The sequence below is a fragment of the Culex quinquefasciatus genome, chromosome 1 (assembly GCF_015732765.1).
Source record: "Culex quinquefasciatus strain JHB chromosome 1, VPISU_Cqui_1.0_pri_paternal, whole genome shotgun sequence".
In the NCBI taxonomy this organism is placed as follows: Eukaryota; Metazoa; Arthropoda; class Insecta; order Diptera; family Culicidae; genus Culex; species Culex quinquefasciatus.
This window is the reverse complement of record NC_051861.1, coordinates 120,844,797-120,862,704: the sequence shown is the minus strand read 5'-3', so window position 1 is coordinate 120,862,704 and position 17,908 is coordinate 120,844,797. Positions and strand designations below refer to the sequence as shown.

At 33.5% G+C, this 17,908-nt stretch overlaps 1 protein-coding gene across 5 annotated transcripts in view; it reads left to right on the top strand.

Moving 5' to 3' along the window:
* The first annotated feature begins 1,836 nt into the window (after positions 1-1,836).
* Positions 1,837-17,908, top strand: part of LOC6049755 (ELAV-like protein 2) — a 45,798-nt gene continuing 29,726 nt past the window's right edge. For 4 of the 5 annotated variants that reach the window (XM_038248281.1, XM_038248268.1, XM_038248272.1 and 1 more), the window contains exon 1: positions 1,837-2,911. The gene's annotated coding sequence lies outside the window, so the exon portion shown is untranslated. The remainder of the gene's footprint in view (positions 2,912-17,908) is intronic. The other variant, XM_038248262.1, reaches the window with a different exon arrangement.

Here is a 17,908-nt window from a genome sequence, read left to right as displayed (position 1 = left end):
TCGTCACCTCCTCTAGATTCTTGAAAGTTATCAGTCAACGAACCAAATCGAATAGAATCCATTTAGGGTCTGTTTAAGTGAAGGGTCAGGCTCCGCAGGTTGCAAACAGCGTTTGGCTTTGCCGGAAGGGAATCTTCACCGTTCCGCCATAAGAAAAAGTTCACGGAGAGCTTCACTTTTGTCTTCAGTCACATAAAGATTCTCTGCAGAATAAAGTCATCCAAAGAACAAATCCGAAACTGTCGTGGAATTTTGTAAAAATTCGGCAAATGATGTGAGAAATAACTTGAAACAAAAAAAAAACGGAGAAAACGTCAAATTAACGGCTCTGAAAAAAAATTACGTCCAAACTGGTCCATGTCGATTCCTAATTTGAATTAATAAATAATTAATATTTATTAATATTTTACTTTTACAATGAGATCTAACTTAACGTTTCCGAGATACTGCGAGTTGAAAAATTGAAGCTGATTAGATAACTCCGAGAAAAACTTATTTAAAAAAAATCAAGCATAAGAAGCTGCATCTCAGCAATCAGTAAACAGTAAAAAATAGGCATTTCAAAAAATACAAAAAAAAATGTATCGATTGCTGAGAAGATGAAAAGGAAAGAGAACACAAAAAAATCATCAATTCATAGATTTTGTCATCTTTTTAAAAGATTACAACAAATTTTAAATCAAAAAGTTTTTTATTCACCATTATTTTAAAGTTATACAAATTTGAAGACTATTGCAAATCAATTAATGTTTTTTAAAGCTTTAATACGTTTATTTTCATATATTCCAAGAAAGAAGACATTTAGCTCTTTCGGTTTTATTTGTATTTTTGAATCACAGGTAATAAATACGTGTTTTTTTTTTCAGCGACATAAGCAATACTATGGATTGTTACACATAACAATTTAATAAAATAATGAATAAATTCACATAATTAGAAAATCTTGCCAAGAAATTTCCATTTTTCAAAATACAGGCCAGACTCGATTATCAGGATACCTCGGCAGAATTTTACTTCGGATAATTGTACCACGAAAAAAAGTTTTTTTTTTTCATTTTCGATTGCTGAGCTTAACGCAAAAAAATTGTTCGTGATTTTTACATTCTGAAATGAATAACATTTTTTTTTAATGTTCAGTTAACCATTCAAAATACAAACAAAAGTAATTTTTGGTTTATAATTGCTCTGTAAAAATCCGAATATTTTACTATCAGAGGTCACCCAACAATTCCGTGGGCTAGTAAGGGGCACATTTCAACAAAATAATAACTTAACTTCTTTAGAAAATTCTTAAATGTTTGGGGTCAAAAGATATATAGCGTTTAAAATTTAAAAGAAAAACGATTCATTTCACCCAGCCTACTCCCATCCCGTCAGTCGAACCACCCTCCACACCACACACTACACCATCCCAACCCCAAACACACAAAGACTCCCCACCACCACCACAACCACCCAACCCTCCTTTTTTATCACTCAACAACCCAGCTGCCAAACGCAAAACTGCCGGGCAAGACACCGCGCACATGCGCTCGCCTACTAGGATAACTCTCTCCCTCTCTCTTTTTCTCGCTCTCTCACTCTCACACTTTCTTTCCCATCATCCCTTCAACCCTTCGGCAATCATCGCCTACTCGCACTTTGCTTGTGTACGTGCGTGTTGAGACGAAAAATCGATTTTCCACCCTTGCCGCGCGGCTTGCTGCGATTACACCAGCTGCTGTGATAAGAAACGGAGCGTTTCTGGCTGTATTGGTGCGCTTCGTGTCGCGAGCGTTCGGCCAGAGTTCGTGCCGGACTCGCTCTCTCGCGCGGAAAACCTGGGCCTGAGCCCTGTTCCTGATTTTCCAGCGCCGTCAATCCAGTGTATATTTTCCAGCGCTAGACAAGTTGATTTTTCGTCTGTTCGTGCATCATCTTAATTTTGTTATAATTTTTGCAATAGTAATATTTTCCAGTTTCGGGTTTTTCGGGAGTCAACTTTCGGCGTTTTCGAAGCATTTCGAAAGCGAGCGCGCGCGCGATTTACGGCGACTTGGCGACTTGGCGACTTGGCGACTGGTGAGGTGGTGCGAGACAAGTTCGGGGCGTCGTCTTCGTCGCGGAAAAAAAGTGAGTGAGAATTTTCTCGAGGGTGTAAGGGTCCTGTGCGAAAAAAAGAAGAAGGGAGAAGCGCCTAGTGTTTTCCATCAAAGGTGTGAATTTTCGGTTGAGTTTTGAGTTTTCGAGCAAAGAAAAAAACGGGGAAAAGTCGGGTTTGACTGGATCCTAAGTTCTTCGCGTCACCGGGCTCTTAAATCACCACCACCCATAATTACCCCCTAACTTTATCCGGTTTTGCGAATCGACCGCCAGAGCGTGCTAGCGTCGCGCATACATCCAGGCGTACAAGGCAGTACAAGAATCGAGCCCCAACTCCACCTTTCTACCAGTTCTTCTACTTCTTCTTCGGACGTGAGTCGTGTTCGTCGTCTTCTTCACCAAAAAAATAGGAAAAATCGAAAGGGATCCCAGAAACTCCCGATATCGAAAACCGCCGACAGGAATATATTACAAAACAAAAGTATAGCAAAAGTTATAAAATTTAAGCAAAGTTAAGCGAAAACACCAACTAAATCTTAGAGCAAAGATCGCGCGGCCGGAAGATTTTCCACACTCTCTTCGAACGGGAACGCGCCCCACCCCTGTCACACCGGAAGCAGCAGGCTCGGGAGCCAGCTCGGAAAATTTTAGAGAAGCAAAAAAAAACGGGCGAACAACGCAGAGAATAAGAGGAAAACGGGATCATAGGTGATAAGGAAATTTTACATCTTGTAATCTTTTGGATGCACTTTCATGAATATAATAAGCTACTAGGGAAGACAACAGCAACAACAACAACATAAGACAAACAAACGAGGAAACATTTTTGGTGAGTAGCGCCCCCTCTCCGGAAACGCCCCTTTTTGACGTTTTGTTAAATTTTAAGGTCGATTCGCACCGTTCCGTAAGGGTGGATTCCGATCCTGTTATGGAAAGGTGTAAACGAGCCTTAACGTCATTTTTTTTTTTTGCTCAAAAACATTTTTAAACAGCCTAATTTACACATTTTTGTGTAAATTGACACAAAAAATCCCAACTTTTTACCAAAACTAACGCATCGCATCCCGGTTACCCGGGGCTCGTCGAGAACATTCGGCCCACTTGCACTCACACAGGCTCCCCAACTCTCGCTCTCTCTCTCTCTCTCTCCCACCCAATCTCGCTCCCTCTCGCACACGCCAAACTGTCAGACCCCACCCAAACCCAAAAAGTTTTCCGTTCAGCGGCGCCTGTCAAAGAAGCAGAAAACCCGTGTGTGCGAAAAAAAATAACAACTTAGAAGAAAACGAAATACTTTTTTGCACACAACGCGCACGCAAGAGCTGTCAGCTGTCAATCAGGGGCAGGCTGTGAGTGACGCGCGGGTAGTCTACCTCGTAGGCGCACAGCCTACTACTAAAATGGTTGCTAATGTGCGTTTTGCACCTTGCGAAGCGTGTGCGAGTGTGTGACAGGCTTGCGCTGTCAGATTTCACACATACTGGCGCAACTTTGGGAGGGGTGGGTGGAATGAAGGGAAAATCAGATCTCTCAGATATCGCGTGTGTGTGTGTGTGTGGGTGCAATTGTTGTGGGTTGCAAGAAGGGACGAGGAAAGGTGGGTGGAATTTTCCCCGGGGATCTTTTTTGCATTTCGCAGGAGAACGACTTCTCATTCATGATTTTTTTGTGTGTGTTTGTGTGTAATGGTTGAAGTGTATCAATCAAAGGAGGATGAAATTTGATATTTGGTAGCAAATGGGCTGGGATCGTGCGTCTAAATTGATACAAAGACCGGTTTTGATTTTGAGTGGGTTGAGGGGGATGAGATTTCTCGAGCTTGGATGTAAATGTATGACAGGCAAATGAAGCCAAGAATTATAAAAGGAGAATTGAATTGAAATTGATAATTAAATTCGGTATTTTTTAATTAATTTCTAATCTTCAAATTCAAAAACTATATAATAAATTTATTCGGAAAGATCAAAAATAATCAAACAAATCGTAAAAATAATACCAATTTTTCATCTTAAAAAAGTCTTGGAAAAAAAGAACTCTAAACTGTGAACTGTGTTTCTCACCTCACCATTTGCTCAAAATGACCTCCTGAACACGGGAAAAATAAAAATTATCGAAAAACAAAATTGACCTTAGAGAATTTAACCATCAATTAACATCAATGTTTTAATTAACTTGTTCTTTGAAAAACGGTGTTAGTTTTAATAAAATTTGTGAGGCATAAAATGATAACGTATTTGGGCTTAAAATTCTTATTTTTATATTTATACATTTAAAGGTAGAAAAGAATGAGAAAAAGTAAAAGTTTTCAAATTAAATCGATTTTTTAATATTAATATTCCAATTTCAAATTGATATCAAACCAAGCGAAATTTTAAGGTCGTTGCTAATAATTGTCAAAGTTTAAGTTATCTTTGTTAAATCATAAATAACTCATGGTTTCAACATTTCAATTAAGAAATAATGTAAAATGCATTATAATTCAGAAAAGTGTTTGACAATCATTAGTTTTCAAAAATTTAAGTTTTGACGAAAAAAAACATTACTTTTCTGTACATCGAAATTTTACGAAAATAAAAAAAAAAAGTTTCTATGATGCTCAATATTATAGGAAAATAATTTATAAATTACTTTTAGTCGAAAAGATAGTTATCCATTTAATTTCGATAAAATTTTAAAATGAAAAAAAATATTGTTATGTCCCTTGATGTTTCAAATTATAATTGAAGGGGGAGGGGGAACATAAACTTTCGCCCTTTTAAGTGTTAAATAATATTTTTAAACAAAATACTGTGTTTTTTTATTTATTTTTTTAAATATTGTTATTTATTAATTTTTAAACTTCATGGAAACTGTTTTTTACGAAATTATATAATTTGCAATATTAAAAGCACGATTTTTTGTTCAAGTAATCACATAGGAGTACACAAATTAAAACTATTAATCAGATTTATGGTAACATTGAAGTACCGTAAACCGGGGTGACTTTGATAGGATTTCAATTTGTTTTTAGAATGTTTTCCAACAGGTAAGGTCTTACTCAAGATTATTATTTTTTTAAATATGTACTGGGGTAGGCCACACAAAGTCCATGCACTATTTCGGAAAAAAGTTTTTTCAATAATGTTTAGAAAAAATAGTTACGTTAAAAATTCTTAGCTTCAATTTCGGGGTGACTTTGATAGTCATTTTTTTTTTTTTTTGTTTAACCTAATTTAAGATGTTCAAACTTTATTTGTACGCTAAATGTACCATCACTAAGGTAGCTGATATGGTTTTTAAGAAAAAAATCAATGTTTATATTTATTTAACTGAGTGTATAAGCTTTTTAGCAAAATACATATAAATTTTAGATAAAATTGTTAAATTGGAATTTTGCCTGAAATTTGTTTAAAACTAGTTTTGTTTATAAAATTATCGATTTAAATCGCATTTTATACTGAATTCGAAGCACGAATCACAAGTTTTCACATTTTACATGACATTTGTTCAACTGAAATTGCCTATAAATTTGGAGGTTTTTTTGAATTGTGTTTCAAAAGCACATATTATTTTTATTTAAAAACTTTTTTAACCTTCTCCTAGTGGAAAATTGTCCAAAGAATCCGAAAATGCATTCCGTTTTCCGACTAAAAATCATTTTCATTGAGAAAATCATGACACTTTGAGAAGTTTAAAATAATGACTTTCATCAACATTTTCTTAACTATGGTTAACTAACTTTTTAAACTTGTCAAAATTTTATGATTTTTTTTCTTGTGGTACAGTGTGTTTCTAAACAATTCCTTACGTATTTTAATTGTACTCTACATTTTGCGGAAAAATCGCAAACCTATCAAAGTCACCCCGGCTATCAAAGTCACCCCGTTTTATGGTAAAATGTGTAAATTATTTATTTTTGAATGTATTTAAATTTTTACAAAATACCATTTTTTATTTTGCAAGCTGTTATACAATTTTTTTTTAAATTAAAATTTTCACAAAACTACGTATTTTTGAAAAGAAAAGAACTCAAAATTTCAGTTTTTACAACATGGGCATCAAATGATCGGTATTTTTTCATACACTTCGAAAATAATATCAACAATTTTTGAAAATAGTCCAATGTTTCATATAACTATGTATTTTCGATAAAAATACTCAAAATTTCAGTATTTTACAATACATCAAATGATCGGGATTTTTTCATAAACCTTGAAAGTTATAACACAAACTTTTGAAAATTCTAAAAAATTTCACAAAAATACGTATTTTTGAACAAAATAATCAAAATATCAGTTTTACACATAAGGGACCATCCACAAACCACGTGGACACTTTTTCGGGAATCTCAACCCCCTCGTGGACAATTATCCATACAAAAAAACTTTTTATATGGAGCGTGGACAATTGCCATACCCCCTAAAGTGTCCACGTGGTTTATGGATGGTCCCTAAGGTAAATAAAGAGTATTTTCAAAAAAATGTGTTGTAACTATCGAAATGTATGGAAAAATCTTGATCATTTGATACCCATATTGTAAAAAACTCAAATTTAGTGTTTTTTAAATACGTAGTTTTGTGAAAATTTTGAGTATTTTCAAAAATTTGTGTTCTTATTTTAGAAATGTATGAAAAAATCTCGATCATCTGATACCCATACTGTAAAAAATAAAAATAAATGTATTTTTTCGAAAATAAGTAGTTTTGTGAAAATTTTAGTGTATTCAAAAAAAAAGTTATTTGTTCAAAAATTTATTTAAAAATCCCAATCATTTGAAAAAAACAATGATCTTGAGATTTTTTTTTTGAGAAAAAAAAGCATATTTAATGTACATTGAAAATACGTATTTTTGTGAAATTATTTATGCAATTATAATTGCAATGGATAGCTGACATCATCCCGATTCTAAAACACTATAATTTTTTAAAAGCTTGGATGATTTTTCATAAGATTATAGCCAAAATCCCATAAGCTCTATACCTCAGTTATGCACGCCCCGGTTTTTCATCCCCCATATGCGGTGCTAAACCGAGGCATGACTGTAGTATTAACAAAATTATCACACACAAAACTTTTTTTAATATCACAATTTGCAGTTTGGCCATAAAATGACACGAATTTTGCATGAATTTTCACTAAATTACAGTTTTTGGAGTAAAATACTCGTTTTTTTTAATAATTTTGCAATTGTTTGTAAAAATATTGAAATTACTTACAATATTTTGTAAAGATTTTGATTATATTTAATACATTTTATTTAAAAAGAAACTAAATCTATGAAAAAATGTGAATTCGCAAATCGCAAATTAATTTAAAAAAAAAAGTTAAGCTTAACATTATAATTGCATCAGAATAATAATTCTGAGATCTTTCCAGAAGTTGTTTTATTTAAACTATAAAAATAAATAAAACCAATCCAATCGTTGTATTTCCCAAATTTAAAAAAAAAACAATGCTTTGATTATTTTAATGCATTAATTCCTCAAATTTATTAACTTTTTTACAATTCGATATTTATAATATTATATTGATAACTCAGAACAACAAACATACAGAATTCTATAAAAATCATTGAAAATTTCGTTTTCTTTATCTGATAAGATTTAATGCAAAATGACGACTAATGTGTCGGAAAATATTAGTTGCATTTTTAACAAGGCAATTATATATTAAAAGTCTACCAAAACCACCACAAACATCTTATTTTCTTTAAATCATGCCAGTGTTGCCAGATAAAATGTATGTTCCTAAATAAAACATTTAAAATTTGGCAATCGGTTCCTAAATTAGGCTTAAATTTGTAAAATTACTGTACACAACGATAAAGCATATTTTTCTGAGTACAATGACCCTTTGTACGACCGCCAAAGGATTTAAAATGGATTTTTAAATCAATTTAAAAAAATACTTCGCGGCCCTCCATGACAAAAAAGGTCTACTTGACAGCTCGTTCCAAGGCGACCATAGTTTATCCATCGAAAAAAAATTGTCTTATCATTTTTTTTTTTTGCATTAAAATAAAAAAAAAGTGATCAGAAATGGTTTTTAATCGTGTACGTTTTTACCGTTGTGCATAAAAATTACCCTAGGGCTTTAGGACTCTATTTCTTCCAGTGTTCCCAGATTTCCTCTCCTCATAACACATTGCAAAAGTATCTCAAATACCTTTCAACTTGAATAATTTCATAAGACTTTAATTTTAAATGTGCTTAAACCAACTGTTAAATTTTCCATCAACATCACTCATGTTTCGATATCTCATATCAGAGCTGCCAGATTTTCAATTCCATCAACAAACTATAAAATTTGAAAAGATATCCAACAACCACTCTTCAAAAAACTACTTTCAAAAGCAATCACTCCTCAAATCACGTAACACCCAACGCGCCCAAGACAAATCCTGTCCTCGTCTTAAGGGGAAACGCCCCATTTTCCGGCTGCGCCGGCACGGCAAATTGCCTCAAATAATGCATTTATCGTCCGTTTTTCCTTCGACTTACTTCCGGCAACCAGAGGAGAAGAAGAAGAACCCTCACGTTCTCGTCAGTCTATGTGTGTTATCTTGGCAGTATCTTTCTGTGTGTGGGTGTGTGTTGGTGTTTTCGCCCTATTCTGCACTGTCATGTCATTAAACTCTCCTCTTTTATTGCCGCCGCCGCCGCCGATTCTGGGGCCCAGCGCAGATTCCGAGGGGCCCAAAGTGACCTATTTTCAGCCACTCCCCGGTGCGCACCCACTTGGAAGGCTACTACGTGCAGTAGTGATAGTAGCGACGCGCGACTAGTGTTGTAGTACTACCTGATACTAACACCACGTTACGGAGACGGGATGACATTTTCTAGAATGAGAGCAAGTGCAAAGATGCTGCTCCCACACACACACACTCGAGTGAGAGAGTTTCGCTCGCTCTCTATTTTTTTTGCGATTCTGCGGATGCTGTAATTTATTCTAAAAAGGAAAAAGGAAAATCGTAAAAAAGTTGACAATGATGCCAAATCTAATGCTACTTTATTACCGAACGAACAATAAAACTTCGAATCGCCTTATTGAACCAAGCTCGATAAGAACGCGATTTCGCCATTTAAAAAAGCAGTAAAAAAAATCTCAAAATTTATTCACTTTCCCAGGGCGCGCTTTCACCACCCCCTCTCTCAATCGGGTGTGATTTTCATTCACTTTTTTTTTTTCATCGTCACCTCCTCACACTCACACAAAATCATACGCTACGACCGTAAAAAAAACGCACACACACACTCGGCACTCTACAAGGTGCGGTGCGCGCGTGACCCGGCGAGAGAACAAACAGGAGTTCGAACCAAAAAAAAAAAATCGATAACGAAAGTCGTCGAGTTACGATAAAATTATCGCGCGCTCTCTCGCCGCGACGCCCTTTCGCGGTGAAAGGTGTCTTATTTAGTGGTTAATTTCATTGAGTTAGGTTTTAAGCAATTTTTATATTAAATTTAGAAATAAACAAATTATATTTAAAACTTGATCAAAACTTTACATGTTCAGTACTTGTGAATTTGTTTCATAATTTCTAATGACTCATTTACTTTGTTCTCTTGGAAAATAGTGAACAAAAATAGCGAAAATATTGTTAAAGCTGTTGCAAATATTTTTTGAAGTTTAAGTGACTCGACTCCAAAGTCAAGCGAGGTGGAGGGAGCAAAAAAACAAAAAAAAATACAAAAAAAATAAATTACAAGCCATAGTTTTAACATTTGAATGAAAAAAAGAGTTTTAAAATGCATTTTATACCCACCCAGATGTTTTGCAATCATGAGTTTTCAAAATATCGAAGCATTGACGAAATATTTTTTTGTCGAAAAAAAAACCTTTTTGCAGTAGGGTAGAGTAGTCATCAATGAGACACGGGGAACAATGATAAAATGGCTCTCACAAGTCGTAGTTTCAACCAATCAGCCTCATATTTGGGGGAAAGGTGTGTCTACTGGATACACGTCTGCCATATTAGTGGCTTTGGTTATAGACGCTCCCTTGAAAAGTTATTCATAAATGTTTGATTCTGGGGTGTAAAAGTAAATCATGGACAAAAAATACTCTTTCGCTCGTAGGCTGCCATTTACACCAAAACTAATATTTCTTCAAATGTCTTTCGACGTTCCATAGGGATTAAGTTGGGCTAAAATTTCCTTTCATTAGATTTGGCCAAAATTTAGAATACACCCAGAATTCAGGACTGTCTCATTGTTCCCCACTCATTTCAGCCCATGGGTAACAATGAGACACTTTGATTTTTCTTCAATAAACTTTTCAAAATCGATGGAAATCTTTCAAAACATGAATTGAAAGTGATTTTTGGCATATTTATAGAGTTTAAACTTCATTTAACCAAAAATACAAAGTTATTTGGTATTAATATATGGATTTTAAATAATTTAAATACTTTTTAGTGTAACTTTTGTTATTAAAAGTTTCATGTTGGCAAAATTGCTCTAAAATGTTCAAGGCAAGTCACCTGCAATGGAACAATACAAAAACATGATGTTTTGCTAGAAAAATGTTGATTTTCGTAGAGTGTCTCATTGTTCCCCAGCTGTCTCAGTGTTCCTGCCAAGTGCGTCTACAATGAGACAGTTGAATAACTCTGGCTGTAGATGTCGGATCGATCTCATATTTTGGTCAATGATAGAACACATTAAAAGAAAGATAATGCAACTCAAAGCTCATTAAGACATGCTGATGAAAAAAATAGAAAAATCGTTGAAAGTTGAAAACCAAAAGTGTCTCATTGATGACTACCCTACCCTACTGTACAACGGATTTTCACAAAAAATAAATAAAATATTGTTGATCGATCTCAAATATGCTAAATATGATTTTAAACACAGAAAAAATTATTTAAATTTATTTTCAGTTCATTAGACTTATTTTTTCCATTAACATTTTGAAGTTAATTTGGATATTTTCAAAAAATTTGAATCAAGTCTAACATTTCAAAAGGGCCAAATATTCAATGTTACACCCTTTTAGAATGTAAGTCTTGTAAAAAAAACAAAACAGTTACCTAAAATGGCCTTAACTTGAAAACGGTGCACTTTATCAAGATTTCACTGAAGTACTTTTTGATTGCAAATTCGATTTTACATCGAAACTCAAGTTGAAAAATTTTTGCGACCAATATTTCGATTTTTTGAAAAAAAAACAGTATTGATTCAAGAAATCATAACTCGGTCCAAGTTTTTTTGCACAACCTGGAAATTTCTGAAAAGTTGGCATTTGATGTCCATAATTTTTTTTCAGTTTGGACAATATCTATACCTACAACTTTGCCGAAGACACCAAATCGATCAAAAAATTCCTTCAAAAGATACAGATTTTTGAATTTTCATACATTGTTTTTGTATGGACAGCTGCCAAATTTATATAGAAAATTATATGGACAAACTAATGATGCAAAATGGCTTCTTTGGGCATACCAAAGGCACCAAAAAAGTTTCAGTCGGATTGAAAAATAATAAAATTAAAATCAAATATAAATTATCTATTATTAACTTTTTTAGGCAAAAATAAATTATAATGAAAGAAATAAATAATTTAAAATTATATATTCACCATCTAAAGAAATGACGATTATTATTCTTTCAAAGATTACGACATGCAGTTTGATCAATCTGAAAAATTTTCCGTGGCTTTCTAAAATAAAATTAAAATTTTTGCAGAGTTCGTTAAAGATTTACCATTTATTAAAACGTTTAATTTTTAACAACATTTATTTTTGATTCTTAGAATCCTCACTAAACTGTGGGACATGCTATTCTCTTATTGAATATTGCTTTTTAGTTGTTTAACTCTGTTTTAATAAAAAAAATCCAAATAAAAGCTAAAACCCCAAAATTTAAAATGGCTAATTGGTCAGGAGGTTTTTTGGCCCTAGACAAGTGTTATGAAAATTGAAATTTTAGAGAAAAAAAATCCAAACTATTTTTGTTTTTCAAAAAATCCCAAGTCCAATTTGTTTTAACTAATTTTAGCTTTCTTGGACTAAACTCTATTGTTATTAGTTGGGTTTTTAATTCTTAAAGGGGCTTATTTTTGAGATTAAATTATAGCCTTTAATTGACCAATTCTGAGTCTTTGTCAAATTTTGAGTTTTAAATTTAATATTTTTCATATTTTTTCACATTTACTGATTTAATTTTTAGTTTTTAAATAATTCAATTGAAATAAATCAAATTCTTAAAATTTTTCAGATAAATTTTCATATGGTTTATAAAATATCTCATGATATTTTCTGACTCTATTTTAGATGATCATTGCATAAATTTATCATTCGTTAAAAAGCTACAAATAACTAAAATTTAAAAATATTTCTTCTGAAAAAATACATCTATTCAGAATTTTTAAGATTATTTTTTTAAGAATCTGACAAAATTCTCCGAAATTCGATGGACTTAACAAAGGAAGAAAAACCGCAAAATTCAAGTTTCGAACCTTTTTTTTTGTATACAAATATTTCAAAATGTAAACATAAGAACAATTCATACAAAAGCAGTGTAAGCTCTAATTATATTTATTTATTTTCTAAGATTTCATTTGAAAATAAAATAAGTAGTACGCAAAAAAAATGCATTTCAATAAAATTACTTTTCTTAACAAAAAAATTATCAAATTCTTTACTAACCTTAGAAATTCGCCGATTTCCACTTTTTAAACTAATTATTTTGCGACATATTTAACAGAAGCTTACTTGATCACTTTCTACTATTTATTCCTTTTTCGATTTTGTTCCATTTCAATATTCAAATCAACTTAATTTCATAAAATTGCTTAGTTTTTAATATCTGGCAAAAATATCAATTTTGCAATTCGCTTGAAGTTTGATTTTGATTTTTTTTTTACTTTGAAGTTCATGGTTTGTTTGATTTTACTAGTTTTTGCCAATGTTTTGAAAAAAAAATTCTGAGGTTAACTTTGGCCATGTTTCTAACTTATATCCTCTACAACATAGATATGCATTAATTAATGTTTTTTTCCGGGATTATGTTTTGATAAACATTTTTGTGATTCAAAAGCTAATGGTGTAAGTTTATATAAAAAAGTGAAAAAACAATCTAAAAAAAAACCTTAAAGTGACTGGGAAATAGTGAAAAACAACGAATAAGGCAAAAGACAAAATAGGCCTTAAATCTAAAATAGAAAATTCAAAATTGCAAACAAAGAACAAAAATAAAAAAAAAATGTTGTAAAACGAATTTTTGTTCTATATTTTGACGGAAAAATGAGTGTATTTGACGTCAATTTACATTGAAATTCAGATAATTTTAGACAAAAATTAATTTGCCCTCTGATTTTTCGAGTCAATTTCGAGGGATAAAGTTTAAAAAATATTTGCAACGACCTAAATGACTTCTTATCTAAGGGAAAGGAGTATGGGGTCACCCTAACGAAAACCAAATGTTTTTTTTTTCATGTAAATTTTTCTCGCTTTAGCTTAGATTTTGCCCCAGTTGTCAAAATATAGATTTTTGTTCATATTTTATTATTCTACATGGATGGAAATCATGTAAGCTAATCCGTTTTTTCTAAGACTGGACCCTGAATTGCTTTAAAGACGGATTTTCGAGGGCTTGCTTGCTTTTGATACAATTAGACATAGAAGGCATAGAATGCGAAAAGATGTCTATTTAAATTTAAATTTGCTCCAACTCCAGAGTTGTTTTCAATCATTCGTTTTTAACAAAAACCTAATTTTGATCAAATATTTTTTTTTCGGAAAATAACTTTTTACGGTACTGTACATTGCAATTTTACAATAATAATCAAAATATTTGTACAATAGTTAAAACATGCCAGAAGTTACTATTAACGCGGAAAAAGGCATTTTAAACAGTTTTTATTGGATTGCACTTTTTTAGTCATTCAAATTTAGATGTTTTCTGAAAAAATATTTTTGTTGCTTCCTGATTTTTAATGTCGATTTTGGGACATAAACATTAACAAATAATTGCAACGACTGTATTGGAGTGTATCTAAAAATTAAGACTAAAGCAACATTTTTGACAAAAAAAAACTCGATGTTAGCTCGAATATAATTTCTGAATAAATTTGTTTAATTTAAGATACTTTCCAAACGTTACTATTTAAAAACAGATGGAAACGAGTATCAAATCACACTTAAAAAAATGTACCAGCATACACGGAGAAAAATAAGTTTAAAAAAATCATAAAAAATGGAACCACGAATAGTACGTTTTTAATAATTTTGGGAACGAATTTTTCTCCGTGTAAGCTCCAAATCAACCGAAGATTCCAAGTTATCTGAAAAATTTTCCAAAAATATCATGTAAAATGGCTTAGGCCGTTGCAAATATTATTCGAATGTCTTCTTCTCTTTTATAAATAAAGAGCAAAATTGGCATTAAACAAGATCCTTCTCCTAGGAATCCAATTTTATTCTCGACACCACAATTGCATTGCTCAAATTCCCCTTCAAAAGTTCAAAGGAGTTTCCTCCAGGCATACTAACATATACTAACAGTGTTGCCAGATTGTCAAACTACGTGATTTATCGGGAAGGTTTATAAATTGTTAACTTTGCACAGAAAGTTGGTAATGGTGGATAACATTCAATAAATCAAATTCAAAACATCTTACCTAGAAACGTCAGAAAAAATCCAATTAAGTGCACAACACATAAGACAGTGCTGTCAGATTCTAATTTTTTTATTCGGATAAACTTTTAAATACCTCTCTTGAAATGTGAAACATTTCTGGAGTATTTTTTTAAAAGGTCCAATAAACCAAATTTTCAGTTTTTGCTTTTTGGGTGTTTTTTAGAACCCCTGACTCAAGGCGGTTTCAAAAACACATAACAAGCAAGAACTAGAAATTTGGTTTATTGGACCTTTCAAAAAAAAATCCCGATTTCTTGAATTTTCTTGGTTTAAAAAAAGAAATGTTTTCAAGTGATTTTACAACTTTTTCTAAGCAAGGAAGATAACACTCCTTACTCCTCTCGACGCCCAAGGGGAAAATCCCGAGGGCTGATAAAGTGCCTTTCACACGCCAACAAAGACGGAATGGATGGCCCTTTCCTAAACAAAAACGAAAAAAAGTGTTGATTGTGGGTTCGCGTGTGCCGGATCGTTCGAGCAATAACTACCTCGAAGCTGCTGGCAACGCTGCTTTGGTTTGTGTACCCATTTTAACACGATTGTACTTTTTGCACAGACGCAGGTCAATAGTTGGTGCCTTCACCCTAAACAGAATAAATGATTAGAAAATGGAAATAAAACATCGCAATCTTGGCAGGTGCAATCGAAACCTGTCCGAACCTGGAGGGGGAACCGTTTTTATCTTGATTTTGGTTCGGAGCAAAATAAAATGGTCGTAGAAACGGAGAGCAAGAAAATCTATGGCGTGGATAAATTAATTATCGCATGAGAATGATGAATTTGGTACTCTTTGTTACGTGATATCAAGGATAAGGACAAAACCGACTGTTGATCCAAGTGGTGTGTACTTTGAGTTTTTTTTTATTGGAAAGATACTGTTCAATATAATTATTAACATTACTAACAGTCGTATCAAATCGTAATGATTTTTGGAAGTACCGTAAACTGGGGTGACTTTGATAGCCCGGACTTTGATAGAAATTTGATTTGGCCACTATTTTTGATACATCCAATGTAACAGTCACATTTTTGCATATATGTTCGATAATAAGCTTTCCCTTAATGCTTACATACTCAAAATTCTCAAAAATGTTTAAATATTTATTTGACGGGCATTTGAAAAACCTATCAAAGTCACCCCGGGCTATCAAAGTTACCCCAGTTTACGGTAATTAAAAACAAGCTCTATTCACTGTTAGAATTATGTTTAGCATTATTAGAGATTAATAAGGCTAATCAGGGGCTTATTATAATCCAAATCCAATAACTTCAAACGACGCAGGGTTATCAAAAGCTACAAAGCCGCAATCGCCAGTCTAATTACAACCTACTTCCTGAAGAACAACCCCTCCTGGTATAGCATCAGAACTCCGAGCCTGGAACTGCTCTCGACGACGACGCCCCAGCAGACAAAAGGGGCCAAAAATCGATAGCTGGCTGGCTGGGCTGACTGGCTGGCTATTCTGTGTGCACCACCAGAGGCAGAGTTGAATGCACTGCCGTTGTCTGCCCCTTTTCTGGCTTTGGTTCCGCAACACAGGCACACACATTCCCCGGGAAACGCAACGCGAAGAGGATCTCTGCCTGCAGGACGACGACCGTCGAGTTGTGTTGTACGAGAGTGAAAGTGAAGTTTCGGGTTAGGAGCAGCAGCAAGAAAGAGGGGATGACGTCTCTGTTGTGATGAAGTGAGGAAGATGTGTCTGGTTCCTTTGAGTTTGTCAAGGGGCGAGGGTTGCAGATGAACCTCGACGGGATGGGACAGGGGTTAGGGACGAAGAAAGCTCCCGGCGGGTAAAGGTAGAACATGTGATTTCTAGGGGTAGATTTGACGTGGGATTGCGTCCTTCATTTTTTAAGAATATCTTAAAAACGAGTTTTCAAAAAAATCAAAAACTTGTTGTACTGCAGTTGCTGCAACCACTGTTTAACCTTTTTTATGTTAGACAACAGTTATTAGAAGCAACTGTGCAACATAAATGCCACTAGCTTTCAATTTTGCTTATCGAGGAAAACCAAAATGGAGTCACAGCCGTTCGAGCAAATTCCACCCCCAAAACCCGCTCGGAAAACCGACAATCCGGCTTATAACACAGCGTAACAAAATATTTTTTTTATTTTTTGGCAGCACGAAAAAAAATGCTCCTCTAGGGATCGGCTTCCCGAACAAAATGCAACCTGGCGCATATTTTTATTGTTATCCTAACTCGAGATATTCAATGCAGAAGTTTTGTATATGAATCACCCCCCGTCGGAAAATATTTTTTATTTTGTTTTCTCTGTAACTTTTGATCAATTAGGTCTTTTGGACGCTTCCGGTGTCATTCGACGGTAAATTGTTAGAAAAACTCAAGATTTGGTCCCATTGGCCGGTTCCGTAACCGGTTCCGGAGGAAATCCGGAATATTGGCCAAAACTGTGCAAAAACTTCAAAATTTTGAAGTTTTTTGCTCTTAATGCGAAGTGAACGCACTATAGCATGAAACAATCCATACAAACTAAAAAATGTTGGTCCCAGCATGTTTGAAGGTGTTTAATTGAAAAGGTGGCCATTGAGAACCGGTTCCGGTGAATCCGGATCCGGAAACTCCGGAAAAATTAAGCAATATTTTCACAATTCCAATGTGTCAGACAGATATAAATAAAAGTGTTGTTGAAGCATTCTTTGCTACTTCATATTCATATTACCACAAAAACATGGCCAAGTGGCCAACGGGAACCTGCTCTAAATGTTCCGGATCAGGGAACCTGTGGAAATTATATATTTTTTATTAATGTTATGAAGCAGTTTTTATTAAGACATTTTCAATGTATCTGGAAAAATCTGAATTGATTCAAAATCAAAATCAGAAATGTGGCCAAGTGGCCAACGGGAACCCGTTCTGAATATTCCGGATCAGGGAACCAGTGGTCACTTGAAATGTGTATTAATTTAAAATAGCATAATTTAATTAGGAAATTTTCTAGTTTTCTACAAAAATCAGAATTAATTAAAATCAGAATCAGAAATATGCCCAGGTTACCAACAGGAACCCGTTTTAAATGTTCTGGATTAGGGAACCAGTGAACATTTGAAGTTTTTATCAAGTTTTCAAAAAACATATTTAGATTAATGAAATTTAAAAATTCCTGTAAAAATTAGGAACATATTCGATATCAGAATTAGAAATATTGCCAAGTGGCCTACGGGAACTCGTTCTGAATGT